Source organism: Rutidosis leptorrhynchoides, chromosome 1, assembly GCF_046630445.1.
Source record: "Rutidosis leptorrhynchoides isolate AG116_Rl617_1_P2 chromosome 1, CSIRO_AGI_Rlap_v1, whole genome shotgun sequence".
Taxonomy (NCBI): Eukaryota; Viridiplantae; Streptophyta; class Magnoliopsida; order Asterales; family Asteraceae; genus Rutidosis; species Rutidosis leptorrhynchoides.
The window spans coordinates 336,267,333-336,292,654 of NC_092333.1; the positions used below are offsets into that span (position 1 = coordinate 336,267,333).

The 25,322-nt window shown below is 36.5% G+C and overlaps 1 non-coding gene across 1 annotated transcript; it reads left to right on the forward strand.

Moving 5' to 3' along the window:
* The first annotated feature begins 14,117 nt into the window (after window positions 1-14,117).
* Window positions 14,118-14,224, forward strand: LOC139887056 (small nucleolar RNA R71). Its single transcript, XR_011772906.1, has one exon. It is a non-coding gene; the product is annotated as a small nucleolar RNA R71 (small nucleolar RNA).
* The last annotated feature ends 11,098 nt before the right edge of the window (window positions 14,225-25,322 follow it).

A 25,322-nucleotide genomic window follows, 5' to 3' on the forward strand; every position in this document is an offset into this window, starting at 1 on the left:
TTCTAGATGCTTGTTTCAATCCGTAGATTGACTTCTTTAACTTGCATACCTTTTCAGGATATTTCGGATCAACAAAACCTTCAGGCTAAACCATATAGACATCTTCCTCAAGATGTCCATTTAGGAAAGCGGTCTTGACATCCATTTGCCATATTTCATAGTCATAATGAGCAGCAATGGCAAGTAATATCCTAATAGACTTTAGCATTGCCACAGGCGAAAAAGTTTCATCATAGTCAACCCCTTGAGTTTGAGTGAAACCTTTTGCTACAAGTCTAGCTTTATATGTATCCAAGTTTCCATGTATGTTGGTTTTCATTTTTAAAAGCCATTTACAATCAACCAGCCTTGAGCCAGTAGGTTGTTCAACAAGTTCCCAAACTTGGTTGTCATACATGGATTGCATCTCAGCGTTCATGGCTTCCTGCCATTTATCCTTATCAATCCTTGATAAAGCGTCATGGTATTTTGTTGGTTCATCCAAATCAACCACATAGCAACCATCCATGAGAAACCCATATCTCTCAGGAGGATTACTAATCCTACCAGATCTGCAAACGTCTTGTGTATTTTGATCATCCATTTGATCACTCTCAACATTTTCATGTTGAGTGCTAGTGTCAACCAATTATGTATCATCTACTTGATCTTGAACCTCTTTAAGATCTATCTTCCTTTCACTATTTCCTTCCAATAGGAACTTAGTTTCAAGTAATTCATCCTTTCGAGCAACAAATACATTTTGCTCGGTTGGATCATAGAAATAGTATCCCATATCATCCTTGAGATATCCTATGAGCCACTAGTCTATTAAACCCTATAATTTCCAACACCTCCCTTCTAAACTCATCACTGGTCAGTGAATTAACAAATGAACCACTTGGTAATTGAAGAGCACGTCGGATGGAGGCAGCAGTGATGGAGCAGGTTAGGGTTTCAGTCACCATGCCACGAATACATGGAACATTCAGTGGAGTGGTGGCCATGGTGGCAGTATACCAGAATCTGGCCAGGCAGGCTGGATATAAACGTGAAGGTACACCTGTAATAGCTCTAGCCAGAGGTGATTGTCGTATATAATTGATCAACGTTTCATAGCCCATGTTGGCTTTGGATTTGGGAATGGACAGGGCATGAGCAGCATTGCCTCTCGATAGGTGAATCAGTGCATGATCTAGTGCATTAGCAGCCCTGATCAGGTTGGGGTGAAGATTGAACAGTGGACCCTATACAACTTGTTCCTCGATTACCGATGGAGGTTGCTGTTCTGGTTGTTGTTGCTGTGGTTGTTGTTCCTCCGGTTGGTTTTCTGTCTGTGGGTGGTAATTGTGGATGTTGTTGTTCTTGGTCTGCCATTGATGACATCGTTGAAGATGGATGTATGAAAGATTTGAAGATTTATGAATTTAGAGAGAAGAGTGTGTTTTGGAAAGGTAAATCAATGAGTTAATAACTGAAGGTTATTATATGAAAAGGATCGCCTTATTTAACCTTTCGGATTGGTGGGAAAAGTGCAGGAGAGAGAAAATGGCAACTGTCATCTGCAGGCGCATGGGCAGATGTGACAGACTGGCACGTTTTTGAGGGGACACAGACTGTTGACATGATGTATAATCGGCTTGAACACTCATACCTCCCATTAAGCATTAAATGCAGCAGTTTTCAATTCAAAAATGAAGTTAAAAACTTTAAAATAAATTTTTTATTAAATACAAAAATTCTTGTGACCTTTAATATGTAATGAATTTAATTTTAAATCATTGGGAGTAAATGAGTTTCAGATTTAAGGTATCATTTAAGTATTGTGAGCTATTTATTATTTCATTTTGAACATTGAATAACCATGATATAAAAGACCTTGATGTGCTGACTGTTTGACATGTAGGCAGTAAGTGAAGGAATTTGTGACTTACTGGTTTGCCCTACATGTTGTGGAGCCAGCACACCAACAAAGTTGCCTTTTATTTTAAAGTCCAAGCATACCCAGCTTAGAGATGAGATAGTTAAAACGTTTCTCATCTAAGGGCTTTGTGAAGAGATCTGCTAACTGCTACTCTATTGAAATAAAATGTAGCTCCACATCTCCTTTTTGAACATGATCCCTTATGAAATGATATCAAACGTCAATGTGCTTTGTTCTAGTATGCATCACAGGATTGTTGGTAATAGCAATAGCACTTGTATTGTAATAGTATATTGGAGTTTTTGTAACATGAACACCATTGTCCTTCAGCTGGCTTTGCATCCATAGTACTTGAGCAGTACAACTACCAGCAGAAACATATTCCGCCTCAGCAGTAGATGTGGACACAGTATTTTGCTTTTTGCTCGTCCAGCTGACTAGCCTACCACCCAGTAATTGGCAACCACCAGTAGTACTTTTCCTGTCTATTTTACACCATGCAAAGTCAGCATATGAATACCCAATTAGCTCAAAATCATGGTCTTTGGGATACCAAAGACCACGTTTAGCAGTACCTTTCAGATACCTAAATATCCTTTTTACTGCTAGCAAGTGTGACTCTTTAGGATCAGCTTGATATCGGGCACAGAGACATGTGGCAAACATAATATCTGGCCTGCTGGCTGTAAGATAAAGTAGGAAACCAATCATACCTCTATATTCAGTGATATTGACTGGTTCACCATTGGGATCAGCATCTATTTTAATAGATGCTGCCATTGGGGTCCCTATATCTTTTAAACAGGTCAGACCAAATTTCTTTAACATATCTTTGATATATTTATCTTGACTTATAAAAATTCCATCATCAAGTTGTTTAATTTGCAACCCCAGAAAGTATTGCAGATCTCTTTGTAAACTCATTTCATATGTCTTAGACATAAGTTTTGAAAAATCTTGACAATGTTTCTCATTTTTAGAACCATAAATAATATCATCCACATATATCTGTAAACCTATACCAGTGAGATACACATGAAGTGTCTAATACCATGCTCTTGGTGCCTGTTTGAGGCCATAAAGAGCTTTGTCTAGCTTGTAGACATGGTCTGGATATTTACTGCTTACAAAACCAGGAGGCTGTTTGACATAAACTTCTTCTTGCAGCTTCCCATTTAGAAATGAAGATTTAACATCCATCGGGAATACCCTAAAGTTCATCTTCGCAGCATATGTCAAGAACAATCTGATAGCTTCCATCCTAGCCACTGGTGCATATGTCTCTACATAATCCAATCCTTCTTCCTGTTTGAAACCCTGAGCTACCAATCTAGCTTTGTTTCTGATCACAATTCCATCTTCATCCATCTTGTTTTTGAAAACCCACTTGGTACCAATGATCTTTTTAGTTTCATCATCAGGTTTAGGTACCAATGCCCAAACCTTATTCTTATCAAACTGGGAGATCTTTTCTTGCATAGCTCCTGCCCAACTTGGATCTTTGATTGCTTCATCAGAATATGTAGGTTCAATGGTAAACACAAAGTTTACATGCATACAAAAGTTGTTAGTTGCATGTCTTCTTGTTTTAACACCGCTTGCCAGATTACCAATAACTTTTCAATTGGATGCTCCTTTGTCCATCTAGTGTTTTGAACAGGTGATCTGGTTGTGGAACATACAGCATCTTGATCATGAGCTGGCTTACAGGAATGAGCAGCAGTGGGAGACAGTTGTTCATTATGAGTGTAACCAGTACCAGCTTGAGATCCTTCAGAACCAGTAGACTTATGCTCCAGTTGTAAAACCTCAGTAGAGCCAGTAAGTCCACCTGGTTTAGACACAGATGGAATAGAGTATTCCATCTCATCATCAAAGAACCCAGCAACTTGGTTTGGTGAGGGATTTGCTGCTGGTTCTTCTTCATCATCTAGAGCTTGCTCTTCAAACAGTAACTCCTCATCTTGACCAGAAGATGAAGTAGAGGCAGTTTCATCAAATGTAACATTAATAGATTCTTCAAAACACCCCCTTCTTTTATTGAAAACCCTATATGCCTTTGACATGTTGGAATATCCAAGAAATATACCTTCATCAGCATTAGCATCAAACTTGCCTAGATGATCCCTATTGTTTAGAATGAAACAGGGAGTGCCAAATACATGAAGAAATGAAATTGAGGGTCTTCTGCCTTTGAGAACTTCATAACCAGTTTTCTGATATCTTTTCACTATTAAAGATCTATTATGGGTAAAACATGCAGTGTTCACAGCTTCTGCCCAATATGAATTTTTCAGCCCAGACTCAGCCAACATAGATCTTGCTGCTTCAATTAGAGTTCTGTTTCTTCTTTCTGCAACACCATTCTGTTGAGGTGTTCTCACAGCAGAAAAATTCTGTGAAATACCTTTGTCAGCACAAAATTCTTCCAAAGTAGCATTTATGAATTCTGTATCATGATCACTTCTAAGCTGCTTCACTAGTTGCCCATTCAGTAGTTCCATTCTTTTGATAAAATTGATAATTTCATCAGCAGCTTCACTCTTTTGCTTCAAAAAGAATACCCAAGTGGATCTGGAATATTCATTAACAATCACCAGTGTATACTTCTTCCCACTACTACTGGCTATATTAAAAGGATCAAAAATATCCATATGAAGTAGGTGAAATGGTTTCTCAACAGATGAAATCTGCTTTGACTTGAATGAGGCATGGTGATGCTTCCCTTTTTCACATCTAGGACACAGTCTGTCCTTCACATAAGATATTATGGGTAGCCCAGACCCCAAACTTTTACTAGATAACTTATGAATATCATTGAATTTGAGATGTGAGAGTCTCTTATACCATAACCACTTAAGGTTGTCTGCTGCCTTTGAATAAAAACAAGTATCAGTTGTTGTGACTGCTGTATTCATGTCAATTTGATACATGTTCTCATGTCTTTTTGCTGTCAGCAGTGGCTTCCATGTCTTATCAAAATAGTGCCAATCTTCCTTCTGAATTGGACTATCTTACTTTTGCTTGTCAGTTGACTTATGCTGAGTAGATTATGTTTAAGCCCAATGACATATGCTACATTTAAAAATGTAACATTCCCATTTGTTAAAGTACCAAAACCCTTTGTGTAACCCAACGAATTATCTCCATATGATACAACTGGACCATCCTTTTCTTGATAGTCCATCAGCAGGGACTTGCATCCGGTCATATGTCTTGAAAAACCAATATCGAGATACCAGATTTGCTTGTTTTGAATGCCCTGCATAGTAGCTAAGAGATTAGTTCTTTTTGGGAACCCATCCAAGGATGGATTCTGGAAGGGTCATCTTTGATGATCTCTTCCTGTCTGCTGGTTTGCTTGAAGAGGCAGCAGCAGATGAGGTTAGGGTTAGAGTATACCGGTTGGATAGGTGAAACTTGCTGCCACACTTGTAGCATTTTCTCACATTTGGTATCGGTGACTGGTCATACACTGAGTAACTAGGTGTAGTAAGATCGGGTCTACTTTTATATATGGCAGCAATGAGCTGGTCAAGCTTGATAGTCATTATCTCAATGATAGATGACTCAGCACATGATTCTACAATTTGGTTCACTTTAGCTTTTCCCTTAAGAACAGCTTTCTTTTTGGAACCAGTACTATAATCATGGTATACTGCTTTGCCTTTATTGTTCGACGAGCCAGTGTGGGAAGTTAATAATCCGTCAGCTGATGCTGGATGATTCGTGTGAATCTTGATTGCTGCCTTTGACTTGCTAGTATTGCGTTTTGCTGGCTTGTCAGCAGCTACTGGTTGATCGGTACAATTTTCATCAGCTGGCTCAGCATTGGTGGAATTTGAACATGAAGGGGAATCAATTGTTTTTTACTTTCTTTGGTTATTTTCAGTGATTTCCCTTTTAATGCGTCTTTCCTTTGGAGTCATGTAGTAAATGCTTGAGGGATCAGTAGTTTCATCAATTAAAGTACTGGTTTCCTTGCCTTTTACTTCATCCTCCAAGATTTCTTTCATGGATAGTGGTGGGGTCTCTGTAGGTCTGACAAACTTATTTGTTAAGACCTTTTTACCCTTAACTATCTTGGCAAAAGTATTTGGCAAGACAGCTTCAGGATCAGTTTCGAGAATGGGGTCCATGTAAGTAACTTCTGCAAGAGTAGCAGCAGCAGCATAGTCACCAGCAAAGAATGCTTCAACTTGGGCAGGCACCTGCTCATTCACACATTTTGCTGTGCGTTAAGCAGATGTACACCAGGAAGCGACAATCTTTTTGAAATCATTTAGCTGGTTCTTGACCTCTGTTACCTCAACGTGAAGAGACTTTAAAACAACATTTTGTTTTTCAAGTTTTGAAATTTTATCTTTCAAGATTTTAATTTCATCGATTTTGCCTTTAAGTTTATTTGTTATCAGATTTTAAAACTTTTTCACGTTTACTGCCTCTGCATAGATCAACTCTGAGGTAGTCAAACATTTCAGCTTTTTCATCATCAGTATAAGTTTGAAAATTATCAACCATATACATCATCTCAGATTTCCATTGAGGTGAATCCTTTTTCAGATCAGCTTCCCTCATATCAGCCATAAACGTACTACCATTATCATCCTCATCAGACTCCTCGACCTCCTTGGCCATCAAACACAGCTTTTTACCAGAAGCATAACCAGCATCATCATCATCAGTATCACTATCAGAAGATGAAGAAGAGCTGGTTTCATCCCAATCGTGATGCTCAGTAACTGGAACCTTTTTTGGCTTCTTTCCCTTCATCTGAATTTTCATAGCTTTGTACTTGTTCTTGTACTTGTCAGCTTTTGAGAAAGAGTTAGCATGTAAGACAGAAGGTTTCCTGGACATGCATTCAGCAGCAAAATGTCCAACCTTCCCACAATTGTAACACTCGGATTTAAGACTTTTGACTGATTTACTACTATACCTAGCACTTGGTTTCTTACTCCCTTTGTATGACTTGTTGGTTCTATTACGGTTAAACCTTTTGAACTGCCTAGCCACTAAAGTCATACCTTCAGCAAAACCTTCCACATCATCTTCATCACCACTGCTTTCTTCAGACCCAGTACCACTATCCACCTCATCTTCAGCTGACTCTTCTTCTGTTGTCAACTTTTGAACCAGTAAAGCCTTTTGAGCTTTCTTTTTAGCAGCATCAATAAGAGTAGTATCATATGTTTTAGAAGATTTTGAAGTGGTGGGGGCAGACTTAAAGTTTTCTTTCAAGTTTAGTTCAAGTTTAGCTTCTGCCTTCTCTTGGTTCCAAAGTGTACCATAGAGGGAAGACATGTTAAAGCTCTTTAATGTCTGGGTGGTTCTTAGAGGGTCAGTCACTGGTTTCCATTTAGCAGACAATGAGTCAATGAATTTGTTTACTTGTTCAAAATTAGTATATGTGATTCTCAAAGTAAGCAGGTCAGCAACTAAGGAGTTAAACCTAATGAAGGTTTGCATAAGGGTCTCATTCTTATAGGCAAAGAACATTTCATACTCTCTTTTCAAAGCAATAATCTTATTCTGCCTAACCTCGTCCATGCCTTCATAAGTAACATCTAGATAGTCTAACATAAGCTTAGCATTCAGTTTTCCCTTAATCAGTTTGAATAAGTGGTTAGGTAATGTTATAGCTAACAGTGTTCTGATCTTAGCGTAAAGTCCAACATGACGTTTATCCTCAGCATCCTATTTTGCTAGAGTGAGAATAACCTCTCTGCCAGGAATGGCAGGAGTGTCAGCAGTAGCTTGAATACTACCAATAGTCTCAGTTGGGATAAATGGACCATTTGTGGCAATACCAGACATGAGTGGGTCAATAGACTCCAGGTGAAGCATGAACCTTGCCTTCCAAGTTTCATACTCATCTTCATCAAGTTTGGATGGTCTATTGGATGAGCCATTTTCAAGGTAAGTTGTATTTGAATATGCAGCCATAAGAGAATTCAAATCCAAGATATTAAATTATCAAGACCGAAGCTCTGATACTAGTTATTGGTCCCTTGATTAACAACAGGAGTATTGTAGAGGGAGGGGGTGAATACAATTTCTTTTAATTAACTAACCAATTAAACACAGTTTAGTATTGAAGCATGTAATTTAAATAGAGTCAAAGGTAATTTTTCAACTGTTATTCTTTATTGATTAAACCACAAAGAATTACAACTATCCTTGGCGGAATGATATTTGGTTGATACAGATTTACCTAAGTATAGCTATGAGGATAAACTTAAAGCTATTACACGTTTTGGACTCTAAATAATAAAACCCCCACCAGTAGTTGTTACAATAGTGGATACAACAATTTATAGTAGTCCTATTAACCGTGTAATGGTTCTATTGTCCACTGGTACATAGGATGTCTGTACTTGTGGGGACAATTGCGTCAGAGAGCGTGCTCTCCTCTTTTCTCTTTGGTAGCTATTTGCAGGAACACCCCAATTTAGTTTGGCACCACTATTTGTTTAAACAAATAGAATGTTGTGTTCCCTAGGCATTGACAAATTATAGCACATGTCTGCACATGCGTTAAACTTCTGTATTCCCACGTGATCTTGTAAGGTCACTTGTTAACTGCCTTTCCTGTTTAACTTTGTCTTTGACTTTTGTTGAATAGTACAATTGGTGTAGACCACTCAGGAAACCACCATGCTTGTAATGGAGCATGGCTGTCTTGTGTTGTATGTTGCTTACCAGGTTTACTGGTTCTTCTTATGCTGAGTCACTTGATATTCTTGAATTGCTAGGTACTCATCCTGTACTGATTCAAAGATTAAGCTCTACCTTGTGCTGGTAGACTAGATAGCATACTGAACACTTGACATAGCAATATTTGCTGTCTATACATAAACAAACTTATGCTGGCTGCACATAACATTTTAGTGCAAATAAATTACAGTTTTGTCATAATTAAATCCTTATTTATTTTGGGGACTCAACAACATTTTTATTTAATGTTACTCAAAGTTTCAAAAGACACTTTATGCATTCATTTGTGTAGTATAGGTGGCGAAAATATATTCCATTGCTTGATTTCATATACAATTCTGAGTTTTTTTTGTTTATAAACTTTTATTGTTTCGGTTGCTTGATTGCATATGTACAAATTATGATGAGAATGAATACTACTGATGAATCGTTGAAACTTACACCTTCTCCTGGTGGACCTGTTAGTCAACTGTCTTCGGGTAATTACATTTACTCAAATACATGATGTGAGACGTTGAGTCAGTTTTTTTTTATCTCGGATTCATTTAGACATCAACTCCAAATTATTGTTTTAAATGCAGGTATGTGATGATTGTGGGGAATGATGATTGTTGCTTCTTGCTGAAAGACTTCAGATTGTTTCAAGGAGCTTTGCTACCGTCTTCGGTCATGTTAGCCACTATGCTTAGTTAGGCTGCAGTCCTTGGACATGGCGGCGTCTGTTTGTAGACGATCTAAGTAACTTTATGAAGCTACTCACAACTCCTAATAAAGATGAGTCAGGTTTATATAAAGAAAGTTTAAGAAAAATAGGCCATGATGATTCGCATATGGGAGTTGGGTCGAGCAACAACAAAAATGAATTCGTATCTTGGTGGGGCAGCCTACGGGATGCAGCCATGGCGATTCATATTTGTTGCTTAATTTCACACACAGATCTGAGCCTGATTTATTTTAGTTTTTTATTTTTAATTTCCATTGCTTTTGTTATTTCTTTTCAATAATATTTTAGAAGATCCAGGACTATTCGTAGAACAAAAAAAACATCTGCGTTTTATTGTTCTTCCAGGTATTCATTTAAGATAGTTCTTTTATTTTGTGTCATTATTTGCAGATCATTTGATTTTCTAATAAGAAATGTAAGCATGCTCTTTTTTTATGCATTTGGGATGTAAATTCCATTATCATGTACCTTCATCTTTTGGGCTTGATGCTTGGTACTAACTTTTAAGTGTTTGGTGTGGTCATTTATTTTTTAGTTGACCTGTGGAGGCCATTCATGATAATTCGCTATACCTCCAGAGCAGGTTAGTTTTTCATGCGATTAGCTTCACCCATAGATGTGGCAAAAGGGTGGTTGGGGTTGGGTAACATACCTGTTTTGGTTAGTGTTTATGTATGTTTATGCTTTTTAAATGTAATTTAATTTGGTGTAAACACATAAGCCAATTAAATGATGTTGATACTAAAATGTTTGTCTAAATAGAAAACCAGGTGTGATGGTTGTTTTTGTAGTTTAGATGATGGTGATGTATGTACAAACGAACGCATAACCGACACTCGATATTGGAGATGATTCCAATCAGCAGGGATTATACGAGACGAAAGGTTGATCAGGTAAACCCTTAACTTCCAACAACAAGATATCCAATAGTAATTTTTCAGTTAATCAGCCCCATATCTTTTCTCTGCTTCGTTTGCCATTTCAGGTAACCTTTTAAAAAAATTGCGGCCCTTCGGTTTTGATTTTTGGGTTTCTGTTGTTCCAGGTTTGTTACATTTTGTTTTCAATTTTGGGTTTTATGTTGTGCTAACTTTTTAATCTGGAGCAACAGAAAGTGAAAGTGATACTGAAAGGTAACAAGGAACTGGATGCTGAGACTCGGAGGAAAATTCAGTTCTGGCTAGGTGAAGGACCATAATTTACTGTTTATTCTGTATATACGGATCAGTTATTTTGTGTGTGCTAAAATGAGGTATATCCGTTCCTTTTTCAAACGGTTCAATTAGATCATAGGCCTGTATAAGGCGTAAATATGTATACAACTTTGAAATGGGTACATTTGGTGCTACAATTGTTTCTTAAAAAGCATTTGCAACACTTGGTCAAAGAGAGTCATTTCCAACACTAAATGTACCCATTGCAGCTCTACATGGCGTATTGCGTTAACCCGTGTTTTTAAAATAGTTCAATATATCCTGCACAATTTGTATTCATAAATTACCTTGAACCTTTTAAATGATTTGATAATCATCAAATATTCTTGATTTAAAATGCAGGCCCGCAAACAATGGTTTGTATCTCAAGAAAGTTTCTGGATTTTTTTTAGTAACAAAACTTACTTCGTTTGCTTGGAACTATTCATAGGTGGGACCGTGACATATCACTACCGGGTCCACCAAAAGGGTGGGGAAACTAGCACAAACAGTATTGCCTCAATTTTGACTTGGACCCGAGGGCTGGCCTACAGGTTTGATATATTACTACATTCATGTTTTTTCTCATTATCAAATTGATAGTTATAGTTATTTGTTAGATATGGCAAAATGGGTAGGTTGGTAATGGATCATATGGGGTTGGGCTTAAATTGGTAAAAGTTTATGTATCTTGATCACAAAAGTAGATCATTTATTTTTTGTGTTTGAGGACTATTGATAGTTTAAATGATGATAATGAGACTCTTGTGGTGAATTATAAACTTTCTAAATTAGAGAAAACTGTTTTAAGAGCTAAAAGTACCATGCATGTTGTGAAACTTAGCTACTTAGTCAAATTTTAATAGTGATAGAATTATTTAATTAGATTTGGGACTGCTTGTATGTTTCTGTTTTTTGTTGTTTAAGAGGTTGTGATGTGGTTTTTTATATTTTTGTTATCTGTGTTTGAAGCTAGCATCATCTGGTGGTTCATTGCAATTAAGGCAAGCTTTAATTCATTCATTCATTCATGATGGGCCTGCAAAAATAATGGTACACCCATGAACCAAGACCTTTTTATACATAAACTGAACAAACATTATGATTCCATGGTATTCCTGAAAATATTTGGTTCTTATTAATATTTTGTGATAGGTTTGGTGGCTCCTATTATTCAAATGTCTACATCTACATCGTCTAATTATGCAGGATAATTGACACATGCGGGGATGTTGACCAATTGAAGACTGTATGTTTACTTTTTTTTTATACATAATAATCGAGTTTTATTAACACACACTTTAGACAACTCCCTTTAAAGTTGCAGACCATCAATTCAATTTGATACACATTCTTTTACATCTGATTGTAATTGAATTTATGCTTTTGACATGTATACTAGCACATGTGTTATCAGTTACTACATTGATAGATTGTATGCGATAACGATGGTTATTTATTAGACAGTCATTATAAATGGCCATCGATAATTCACAGCCGCGTAGCGAGTACCTTCAATCTTGTTTGTATCATTGATGAAGGTTATCATGTCTACGTGTGTAGATATGACCGGAATTCGATCTGAAGAAGAGTCTAGCTCCCCTTGATCTGGTTCGGTTGGAGAGTCTGAGTTATTCAGAATGTCTTCATGTTGCTCTTCCTCGTCATCATCGGTATATTGTTCTTCTGACGATGCGTCTGATGAACGATTTCTTCAGTATTCTGATTCTCCACTTTGATACTTGCAGGATCAATTTCTGTATCCTTAACCTCAGCCTTATCGGTCATCTTGTTGAAGCGAATGATTAAACTGTGATCTTCCATCTCAAGCTTCATTAATTCTTCATGACGCTTAATGCTTAGAGCGGGTATTGTCGCAGTTTCTTTTACGTCTCCCATTTCCTCTTCCTCTTCAGATTCCTCCTCTTCCTCTATTTCTTCGTTGGGATCCTCTTCTTCCATTTCTGGGTCGTCTACAAACTGTGATTCGACACCCATCTCGATATCATCGGCTGGTGGTGAAGACTCGTCATCAGAAGTGATCCGTCTGGTAGAAATAGCAAACATCTCTGTCTGTCCAGAAAGATCGGTTGGTCGGTCAATTTTGAAGGTAACGCTCTCCCCATTTGATCGTAAGATCAAGGTTTGATTGTACACATCAATGACAGTCCTAGCCGTATTCATGAAAGGTCTTCCTAACACTACTGGTGTGTGTAGGTCTTCCTAGATATCCATTACTACGAAATCCGTAGGATACAAGAATTTGTTGACTTTCACCAAGACGTTCTCAATTATGCCCTTAGGATATCGAATTGTGTGATCGGCAAGTTGAATTGTCATTTTAGTTGGTGACAAGTCTCCTATCTCTAATCTCTTGTAGAGAGAGTAGGGGATTAGTTTGATACTTGCTCCTAAATCTGCTAGCGCATGAATGGTTCCAGATTGGTAGATTGAACACGGGAAAATGAATCGGCCCGTATCTCCTAACTTTGGTGGTAGAAAGTTTCTGAGTAATGCAGAGCATTCTTCACTCAGTGAAATTTTGTTAGAATCTGGCATCCTTTCCTTTGTAGAGAAAAGCCTTCGGATGTATCTCTTCTAGTTGGGGACTTTGGACATAGTCTCCAGGAATCTTCCATCAAGTTTGAAGAAATCAAGTTTGGATGGCTCCTCCTGTAGCCTTCCAGGATAGGGTACTCGAACTGAAGTTTCAGGGGTCAGCGTCTGAGTATATGTCGATTTGTTCTTAAGCCTGGCTGACCATCTCCGTGGTTCTTCCTCTGGGATTACGGAATCCATTTGCTTTACTTTTTCTATGTGGGCATTTTGGATAGTATTACTTAGTAACTTCCATGCGGTCGGGTTTCAAGGTGTTGTGATAACTGTCCAAGCTGCGTCTCCAAACTTTTGAGCAGAGCCAATTGATTTCTAATTAGTATCTCCGTCTGATCTTGCCTGGCTGCAGTTATCTGATTTAGCTGTTGTTGTCCTTGAATGAACTGAGTCAACTGATCATCAGCTCCGAGAGTGGGGCTAGTTGCTTTTATAATCTTGGTAGTAGGGGAATTTTCCTCGACTGGTGAACCAGTGAGTGGAAGTGGTTGATCGTAGTTCAATTGAGATTGTTAGGCTGGATAAGGTGGATAGCGATAGCGAAAAGGTTGATTTCTTCGTTGAAATTGATTAACCATAGGTAGTTGATTGAATCCGGGATTTGGTGGACGAGCTGGGTATTGAACGTAACAGACTGAACCGTCAGGGTTTTTGTACTCAACTTGATATTCTTCAGTAGGTTGCGGGTTGGTACAATTAACACAAGCCTGAGCTTTGTTGACCTGCTGTGGCTGCGTCTTCAATTCTTCAAGTTGTTTAGCAAGAGATTCCATCTTCGAGTGGGGCAGATGATGAAGTTGTTTCACCACTATTCCAGTCATGATGATGCATTGTCATGTTATCGAGCAATTCCCATACTTCGTCTGCGGTTTAGTTCATCAGATTCCCTTGAGCTGCTGCATCGATCGTCGTCCTATGATTTACCATAAGACCATTGTAGAAGGTACAGATTTGGGCTGACCGTTCTAATTGGTGATTAGGGCATTTCTTCAGCAGGGTTTTGAAACGCTCCCATGCAGTGTAAAGAGATTCATCATAACTTTGCTTGAAGTTAATGATGTCATTCTTTAGTTTGGTTTGTTTAGAAGGAGGGAAATATTTGGTTAGGAATTTAGTAGCCATCTCCGTCCATGACGTGATGGAATCTTTTTCCAGTCCTTCGAACCATGTTTGAGCATGATGAGTGAGAGAATAGGGAAACAAGTATAGCCGGACTATATCTTGTCCTATCCCTGGCTGTTTGAAGGAGTTCGAAAGATATATGAATTTATTACGGTGAGAATTAGGATCGTCATTCGGTAATCCATGAAAGTGACAGCTATTCTAGATGAGCTAGATGATGTGATGTTATAATTCGAACGAGTATTCTTGAATCTCTGGAAATCTGATTGGTCCTCCTCGACCTTCAATCGAGGGTTTGGTTTTTTCTGCTAAAGTAACGCCTAACGCCATTCGATTTCCGATTCTTGCTTCCTTGCGTGCTTTAGAGATTATTGCGTCTGGATCAGGTACGAATAACAACGGCCTTGGTCTAGATCGGGTTTGGGTCATACACTGGGTATGCCTTTTTGTTTTTAATTTTATCAAATAAACTAAACTTCTAAATTGTTTTTAATTTTTAGCAAATAAACTAAACTTCTAAAGTAATCTAAGGTAGGCTAACTAGTCTAAAGTAATCTAATCTAAGGTAGTCTTAGTCTAAGGTAATCTAATTTAAGGTAATCTAATTTAACTTAATTAACTATCCTATGGTTGAATATGTTTTTGGTTCTGGCTACTGATTCCCTGGTATTTCGATAACAGAGCTCCGCATGAACTATTCAACAAACCAAGTGGCCAGGCCGACTACGGAGAGGCATGATCCTTTTGGTCCCAATATAATTGGAGACTGTTCGGAAAATCCAACAACCAAGTCCGTGTATAATTGTCTTTCTTAGACACCACTAAATGCTTGTGAATAAGTTTGATAGAGAGCAGTATTGTCTGATACCAGTTCCCCGGCAGCGGCGCTAAAAACTATACTCCCCCTTGATACAGCCGAAACGGACGGTTTTATTTGTGCGGTGTCGTCGGGCCGCAGCGCGCCAGAATCAATCAGCAAGGGGGTGGTACTGTTTTAAATTTATGTTTTGCGAGGCCTAAATCGTACTACTCCTTAGTATGAGTAAGGGAAGTATGACCTAGAGTCTTATTTATGAGATATCAGTAGAATCGAACCTATATTTAAGCCTAAGATAGTTATGAAGGAGTAGTGGTTACTTAATTTTGGAATTTTCTAATTTATAAGACAGATAAAGTAAATGCGATAAAATTCGTAATTCATATAAGGTTAAAGTGAGTGCATACTATGATTTCATCAGTTATTCTGCCTAGATTATGGAATGCTGGCTCATGAATAGGTAGAGGCCTTGTATTCATTACACTGGTCCTAAACGCCCCTGTCATAAGACATGTCACTGGGTACTGCATTAGGCTTGAAGATTCAGAATATACAGCAACGTCCTTTACCCCCGACGCCCGTGCAGTCTGACTACAGGCATACACGTTCAGACGGCTCATCCAATTAAGCGACTCGGTTGGATCACGTATTAACATTCCACAATGGTCTAAACTTTCTTAAGCATAACAGAATACATGGTTTACCATATCCGAGAGACGTGATGTGTTTCAATGCTTTCGTTAATGATTGGTTTTAAAAGATAGTTAGGCCCTTAAAAGAGTTTAACCACAAAGAACACCATGTCTAAATCAAGCTGACTTCCATGAACACGTTCGGTTATCCTAACGGTCCAATCCTTTATGTGTCTAAACAAACAGTTCCTTAATTAACTAAGAATCCCTCAAGAGGGGTGCAATGCTTGAGACCACGTTATGGTGCAGTGTACTAATCAACACTGACCAGGTTCCATGGCTTTACTTAGCAGAGGTACAGCTTACAATAACCGATGTGCTTCAGCATGCATGTATGAAGTTTATATGCTTGGTGACTACACTAACATGGTCTGGGAGTGGGACCGGCAATGTACTAAGGGTCTAGTCAGATGTTTCACTACAAAAGAGTCCTCCGTCAGAATCCAAAGCTTGATAGACTTACTATAACCGGTGTGCCTCAGTCGATCTTATGTTGTATCTGATAGACTTCTCTTACCAAGGGGTGACACAGATAGTGTACTCTGAATTGGGGTTCGCGACTTCCCAATAACAGAGCCAATAACTACATTCTATTAGTTGGAAAAACGATTGAGTTTAAAGCATAATCGGAAAGCATTTCAACAACATACACAAACCATAATATTATTTCAGCATTATAACTGTTTACATCATAGCATACACTAAAGATAACTACTCGCTAATCATGGCAACAATATCACAGAACATAATGATTATATAAAGATAAGGGATAGAAGTACTAGTAGATTAAATGAGTTCCGAATACAAAAGTGACAACTTCAAGACTCTAGACCGCTCCTAATTCAATCTTCGGCGTTCTTCTCAGGGTACTAGGTTTCCCGCACGGAGACGAAGGCCTTGAGAGTATGACTAATATTGTACAAGTGAGAGAAAGAAGTGAATTGAAGTATGTGTTAGAATGAATGACAAAGACCCTTTAAATAAGCACAATATTTTCTAGCAAATGGCTGGCAGGCCGTTTGGCAGGCCGTTTGGCAAGCCGTTTGCAGGGCCCATTTTCTAAGGCAAGCCGTTTAACGAGGCCATTTGATCTGGGCATTTGGCAGGCTGTTTTCCACACTGGCAGGCCGTTTGGCAGCTCATTTCGCAAGCCGTTTAGCTTGCTGATTCCCTGGATCATAACTTGTTTTATTGTCTTTCACCGTTTTCGCTCTAGAATCTTCGTTTTAGCTCCGATTCTCTTGATTCTTTTTGCACCATCTTCGTAATTACTTATTCTTCAATTCTAACCGACGAAGTAGGTAATTTTCTGACAAAGTTCGAAAATTTCTTGTTTTTGGGCCTTAATACCGGGGTGAAAACGTGACTTTTTAGCCGATGTCAACGTTCATAGTGGTTATATAGACGAAAACTGTGATTATCTGAGATTTCATATGAAGCCACCGACTGATCTATTCCTAGCCACCGGCTGGAACACTCAAAGTCGTCGACTCCGTGCTTCAATTTGTATAGTTTCTGGTTTTTCGTAACTATATAATTTTTTTCTGTGATTGCAGTTTTTTCGGTTTATTGCTGCCATGCTCTAGATCTTTATTTGCATGCTTAATGATTAAGTAATAAGAGTTAGGATAACTAGTAATTAATTCTAAGTAAGCTTTTACTCGATTCATCTAACTTTGGAGATTAATCAAATCAATAAAGTATTTGGATTTCATGAAGTTTAGCTAAAGATCATGTGTAGTAATGAATCAAGATAAACATGAATTATGCTCGTATAATATACGTACTATTGTTAGGCTTAATAGGAGAACTCTTGGTTATGTGAATTCAATTGCCAATTGCATGATAACTTAGTTAAAAGATTGATTTTCAGCTAGTGACTTGAATTTATCTGATTAGGTTTATTAGCTTATCTATTTGTAAGTCTGGTTGAATGTTGTCGTAGTCCACACCACAATATTAAGAAGACATTTATCGTGTGATTATTTGAATATTATAAGTTAGGATATTAGCTTTGAACACCGAGTTAGTTAATATATGCTTTAAGTCCTACTTTGTGAACTTTATGTGATTTGTACCTAAACCTTTTAGGGATAATAATTGGTCTATGATTATTGTTTTACTATTTATCAATATAAGTAATGAAACTATCCAATACTAAATCTCTCATAATCTACCCGTCCTAGTAACCACTTGCTTTTACTTTCTTTTATTGTCTTATATTTTATTTTAATTTACTTAAATTCAATTTAATTCATATTATATCTTTCTTGACTGGGTTTTGTTGCTCGTTAGGGTGTTAAAAGTGATTAAATAAAAAGGTTATATAAATTTAAAAGTTGAAAAGCCAATTAAGCACACGCACACTTTTCGTACATCAATGTGTGTATATATATATATATATATATATATATATATATATATATATATATATATATATATACAATATGTATATGTTGTTTCGCACTAGATAGTACCTATTTACTAATTACATACATATACAACTTAACCCGAAAATGACCACCAAGAAATTTTAATCGCAGGCTATCACCGGAACAAAACAAATAAGAGTTGCAGTTTTTTATCATACGGAGATAACGCAGGTCAATTATGTAAGTAATTATTATCACTAGCTCGTTAAACTGTATAACAAACACATATTAATTACAATTTGATAACATTGGTTATTCTTGTGTTTTAACTATGCAATATGAAATGGTTGGAATCATAATGAGCAAGTTGGTGCTGAAAAACTAATGAGTGAACGGGAAATCATGAATGTTGTCTTAGGCTCTCGACCTAGTTGGGAATGTGGTTTTGGTCCAAGGGTGAGGGGGTCACAAAGGTCTGTTGATTCATGTACATCCACCTAGACGAGTCAACGATTCTTCTCGAAAGAAAAATATAATCATCTTTGGGCCCGAGGAGCCAGAGAGTTTAAAAGCCGAGGTGTCAGAGGGTGTCAAGAAAGCTGATAAAAATCGTTAAATAAAGTATGCACAATATCACGAAGCAAGATGAAAAGCCCCGATGGTTGAGGAAAGCGGTGATGAGGTTGAGGTTATGGATGAGGATGACGATGAGGATATGCCCGATGAATGAAAAGTTCTGGTGAATGAAAACAAGGCAGACGAGTTTTGCATCCCGGTATCTTCGGGAACCAACACTTCAGGGTGGGTACGGAGATTAGCCACCAACGAGGAGATGCTTGATGAGGGCCAGTCAGACTTAAGGCATCAAAGGCAGCCTCGAACCAGCTTATCATACTCTCTCCCACCTCATATGCCAGATCAGCCGTGACTCTACTCTCTACCACTTTTATTTACGATTATCTGTGATACTTTAATACATTATTACATTTTTATCATTGTACGCCCAATCTTGGGTATAACTATCTTTCTACTTTTAGTTTGTATGATATTATTAGTTAAATAAGTATGCATGAATAAACGTCACAAACAAACGACGATCGAGACCATACAACAAGATGGAAGTAAAACTTGGGGCAAGGACGCATTGAACGAGAATGGTGCTACTACAAGATTAAGAAGAAACCATAATCAGCGAACCATCCATACACACCTTGCAACCATAAGGGAGTACTACGTCTTCATCATTTTTTCAATAGAATATACGCAATATACTAGACCACTTAAAACACTAAGTGTGGGATTAACAACCCTACCAACATAAACTTTAAATAACAAAATGTTTTTCAAATCTAAAGTGTGGTATATGTTGTATCCCTAACATTGAGGACAATCTTATTTTAAAGTATTGCATAGCAACAATATATTGCACATAATGATTCTCGCAAAATCCTCAAGTGTTTAATAAACTAAATTTTTCATAAAATTTAAACCTTTTCGAGCTATATAAAACACTTACGATTCCAAACTTTATAAATGATCAAAAAGTTTTTGTTACAAAATAGACAAACGAGTAAAACAAAGACGACACTTTTTGCGAAAACCGAACCAATTTTCCAAAAGAGCATTGCATTACCAAATGAACATTTCAACGCATTATAATTGCTGTGAGGTACCACAAATAAGGCCCAACAAGCACTCATTTTTAGTGCTTCACTATGCTTCCGTTGAGTGCGCTGATGTCGCCATCTCTGAATCAGAACTTGCTCTTGATCTGCATATCAGAATCACACATTTTGACGAGAATTACTAAGTTAGAAACCTCAGCTATTCGTGAAGACAAAACACCCCTACCACATACTTTCATTTCCATTTCAACTCTAATCCACCATGAAACCATCTACCGATATCCATTCTTTTCATTCACCTCATAAATAATGAAATAAATCCCGATGAAATCATAATTTCCAGGAAGTCCTCTATAAAACTGCATTAGAAAAATGCGAGCATCCAAGTCAAGTATCAAGAAGACTGCCGATAAAAAGGAGACCTCGAAGAGAAAAGCAAGAGATGCTTGCCAAAAAAAAAAATATATATATATATATATATATATATATATATATATATATATATATATATATATATATATATATATATATATATATATATATATATATATATAGGTTCTGAGAAAAGGAGCAGAACCCAAAAGATTCGAGAAAGAACTCCTGGTAGTCGAAAGGAAGGATGCTCATTATTTTGAAACTCCCGATAAAAAGTTGAAAGGATTATCAAAAATTGATCCTTAAAGAACTCCTATCTATCCGAAAAAAACCCTTCAGAACCCAAACCTCCAATCAACATTCCTTCACAAAATAAGCCGAATATATAACTGAAAATTCTATCAAATAAGTGATGGAGATTTTAGTCTTGATCAAGCCTATGACGAAGAGTGCAAGTATGTCTGGCTATGAGAGATTTCATTTCTTAGAACTTTAGGATACCCGATACAAAGCATGTCTGGCCTGGGAAAACGGCTTGCCATGCGGCTTACCATATGGCCTGCCAGCCGTTTTCCAGCCAAAATCAAGTCTATTTAAAGGGCATTTGTCATCCATTTTCCACACACCTCTTCACACTCTCTCACTACAATACACTATCTCTCACTAGATGCTTTCAAGACCTTCTCACCTCCGAGCGGGAAATTAAGTACCCGGAGGCGAACGCCGAAGATTATACTAGGAGCAGTCTAAAGGATGTCAGCACTTGTAATGGTTCAAATCTCATCTGTAAATGGTGAACGTCTTCCTTAATTTAATAAAGTTACTTTGTTAATTTGAGTTGTTTTCATCTTGCAAGCTTGTCTATCCGTTATAAATGTTTATTATATGTTGAATATCTTACCAGAAACTTAAGCTATTGTTATGCTAAAACCATGACGGTTTAGAAGTCTAATTCACGGACCACGCTTTCCATTTACTCACGTGGCTATAACCTAGTATTAGGACCCGATCAACCCTAGGATACAAGGTAAGTAGTTATGTGTGCTTAATGTCACAATAAGTACCTACGTACGGTTAATCACTTATCCGTCAAAGAAGAGCTGCCCAATTAGTTTGTGATTAGAGTAGGCAATATAGAGTTCAGTAAACACTGGCTTACTCAAAAGCAGGATTCGCGTCAGAAGCAAAGTTCTTAAGATGTTGTAAGATGACAGGGGTTGAGTAAGTGATCGTAAAGGATATACCTCTAATCCAATTAATAGTACCTTATGATATCTAAGATTACACATCTATTAATGTTAAGGCATAGCTTAGTATTAAGTGGAGGAATGTTACTCTAGTTAAACCAACTAGGATTATGAAAAGCTGAGACTTTCCATTAGGGATATACCACTTTATTCATGTACCTTGGATTATATCCTTAAGGTCGTTTAAACCCTTTAAGGTTAGCGTTGGGAGTAGGGATATCCGTCTTAGCTAGAATCTTCAAAGCCTAAACTCTTAGTGATAAATTGATTAGATTCTTAACCCAATTGATTAAGGTTTATTGTTCATTCTAGGAAGTTAAACTCTTCGAAAAATCTCCTTCTGTATCCTATTTTTCATACCTATCCCTTTTTATCTTTATAGTTTATACTACCTTAGTTAAATTTCATCTATCACCACTTGTCACTAGGGTTAACTATTTAGGCACTTTTGTCCCACATTACTGAGTAAACATAAAAAAATACGAAACCAAGTTATACTTACCACTTACTCGTTAAAAGGAAGACAAGTAGATGAAATATAGCTAGGAAAACCCAGCTAAATACAAATAATAAAACCATTACTCCCTTTTGGTAACTGATCCTGATGTTTTGTGACCTACACCGCATAAATAAAACCGTCCATTTCAGTCATATCAAGATTGTAGAACTTCTCTCGTTAATCACAAACATATGTATAGGTATTATGGTCTTGTGATTCTCTGATGAATTTGAGTTATAGCATGCAAGAGGTCCAAGTCTTCAATGTTTTCTAAGTCTTGCTATTTATATGGAGAGATAAAAAGTAGCCATTGCTGCGGCTGGGACCACGGTCGACTGTGGGTCGACTACACGCGGTCCAATCCAAAACTCTTATCCGTTGTATAGAAATTTGAATCAGTTTTGAACATTAATCTTTGGACTCTTTACTTCATTTAACACCTGAAATAGATACCCAACATCCTATACAAGTACTATATGCATTAAATGTCCATTTACCTTGGATGTATACCATAATAGTGACTTTTCATGCTCAAAGTGAAAAGTCTAACATTCTTGAATACAAGTCATGATAATCATTTGAGGCAATTTCAGTTTTGTCATAATCTTTTATTTTTAAATAACACATTTGCTAAGTCCCTATTGTAAAGACCCGTCCTAATCCATCCGGGCGAAGTCCATATCGATTATAAATGATTCACAACAGTTGATTACATCGCGAGGTACGTGACCTCTATATGATACATTTTACAAACACTGCATTCGTTTTTGAAAAGACAATCTTTCATTACATTGAAAGATGACGGCATGCATACCATTTTATAATATATCTAACTATAATTGACTTAATAATAATCTTGATGAACTCAACGACTCGAATGCAACATCTTTTAAAATATGTCATAAATGACTCCAAGTAATATCTTTAAAATGAGCAATTGCACAGCGGAAGACTTCTTTCATTCCTGAGAATAAACATGCTTTAAAGTGTCAACCAAAAGTTTGGTGAGTTCATTAGTTTAACATAAATAATCATTTCAATATTTTAATAGACCACAAAATTTCATTTCCAATTAAATATACGTCCCATACATAGAGACAAAAATATCATTCATATGGATTGAACACCTGGTAACCGATGTTAACTTAATGCATAGAATATCCTCAAAACAGAACCTCTCGTCTGTATAATAATCTCGAAGTACTAAAGCATTCGTTCCCCGAATGGGACTTGTCAAGGTCCATAGATCTATCTTTAGGATTCGCGTCAATCAGGGGCCATTTCCCTAAATTCTTAGGTTACCAGACTTGAAGGGCGATATTCGGTTAATAATCCAACCATATAATGTAGTTTTTGATCACTTGTGTCTATTTCGTAAAACATTTATAAAATCAGCGCATGTATTCTCAGTCCCAAAAATATATATTGCAAAAGCATTTAAAAAGGGAGCAAATGAAACTCACCTAATGAATTTTGTAGTAAAAATACATATGACGACATTTAACAAGTGTAGGGTTGGCCTTGGTTTAACGAACCTATATCATTTATATATATATATATATATATATATATATATATATATATATATATATATATATATATATATATATATATATATATATATATATTAACACATACAATGGTAATCGAACAAATTTGAATACATATATATATACATATATTAGTGATATAAATTTTATATTAACAACTTATATGTGTCATTAATAAATTAAATAGATTCATTTTATACATATTTTAAATAAGGATATTAGTATTGTTAAGTTATAGGTATTAAGTATCGTTTTATATATCTAATAGTTATTTGATAAAATAATATTAATAATATTAAATAAAAGTTGGTATTATTTTATAATAATACTTATTATATCTATATTAATAACACTTTTACTAATAATAATGATAATAATGATATTAATAAAAATAGTAATGATAATAACTGTAGCTTTTAATAAAAATGAAAAGTTTAAAAATAATTATAATGAAAATAATAATTTTGATAATACTACTTACTACTTTATAATAATAATAATAATAACTTAACTATAATCTTAATAATAATAATACATGATAATTAACAATTATATTAGTAATAATAATATAATAATAACAATAAAAACAATAACTACCTTTGAGGCTTCTCACAAAATAAAATGCATCAAGTAAGGCTCGAACCCAAGACCTCTCGTCCAACCAACATACGCCTTAACCATTCGACCATTTGTTATTTTCTGATTAAAACTCTACTGATAAACCTGTAATCCGTTTATATCAGTTTTCTTAAAACTAACTTACAACTCTGGCCCAATATCGATTTTACAAGCCCACTTAAATTATGATTGGTCCATTAGAAACCCAAAACATTACAGCCCAGAAGATTAAACGGATCCAAAAAATTAAGTAATCTAATTTAAAAGGCAAACGTGTTGATTTGCTGGGGTTTGACAGAAGGAAAAACAAATCCACCCTACCTCTTCATCCCTCATGATCATCAAGTTTGTCACCATTATAATTGTTCTTTCATCATCATCATCATAATCTAATCATCATACATAAAATCATCATCATCTACCATCGTTATTTTATGTATCATTGAATTCATCATTACGTCGCTCGCTGTAACATCTTCATTATAACAGTACCATGATCTTCCTCATTGTGACAGTAATAAAACAGTAGTAACTTGCAGGTTGGTCATGATTATGATGATGTTGGATTATTATGGGTTATCGAGCATAAATAGAAGCGTATAGTAGGTTTAGTCCTCGGTTAATAGCAGACATGAACAAGGTCAAATAGTAAACAGATCGGTAGTAGCTTTAAATGATAAGGGGGTTTCAGTTTTTTTTGTGTGAGTCTCGATCAAATTTGATGGTGTGGGTTTAGGGTTATTCGAACACACATATAAGCTTGTTTGGATTTTGAATATAGAACATGAACTATGCAGTCGTAGGTGATGATGATCGTGGTTTTAATTGATATAAAACAGAAATATTTTGATGGGTTTGGGTTGGCTTTTAGTCTCGACCCAAAACAGAAACGGACACTTAATGTTGAAATAATTTGCAGCTGGGTTTCGATGGAAACTGAAATCAATTAAAAAAAGTAATAAGTGATTTCTATTTTTATTAATGTTGAATAAGATGTTGTGATTTAGTTGATGGTGTTTGAAGGTAAATAGCAGAATAGCAGTATATTGTATCATGTGGGTGGTGGTTTTCGATGTTATCAGAAAATGAAAATGGTTTCGGTTGATGATGATGGATAATGGTGGTGGTCTAGTGATGGTGATACACAGTAGGAACAAGTCGAATAGCAGAAGATATCAATATAAGTTCAATGATGATGGTGATAGTTCACGAGCAAGATTAGGAGAGAGAGAGAGAGAGAGAGAGAGGGGATTCA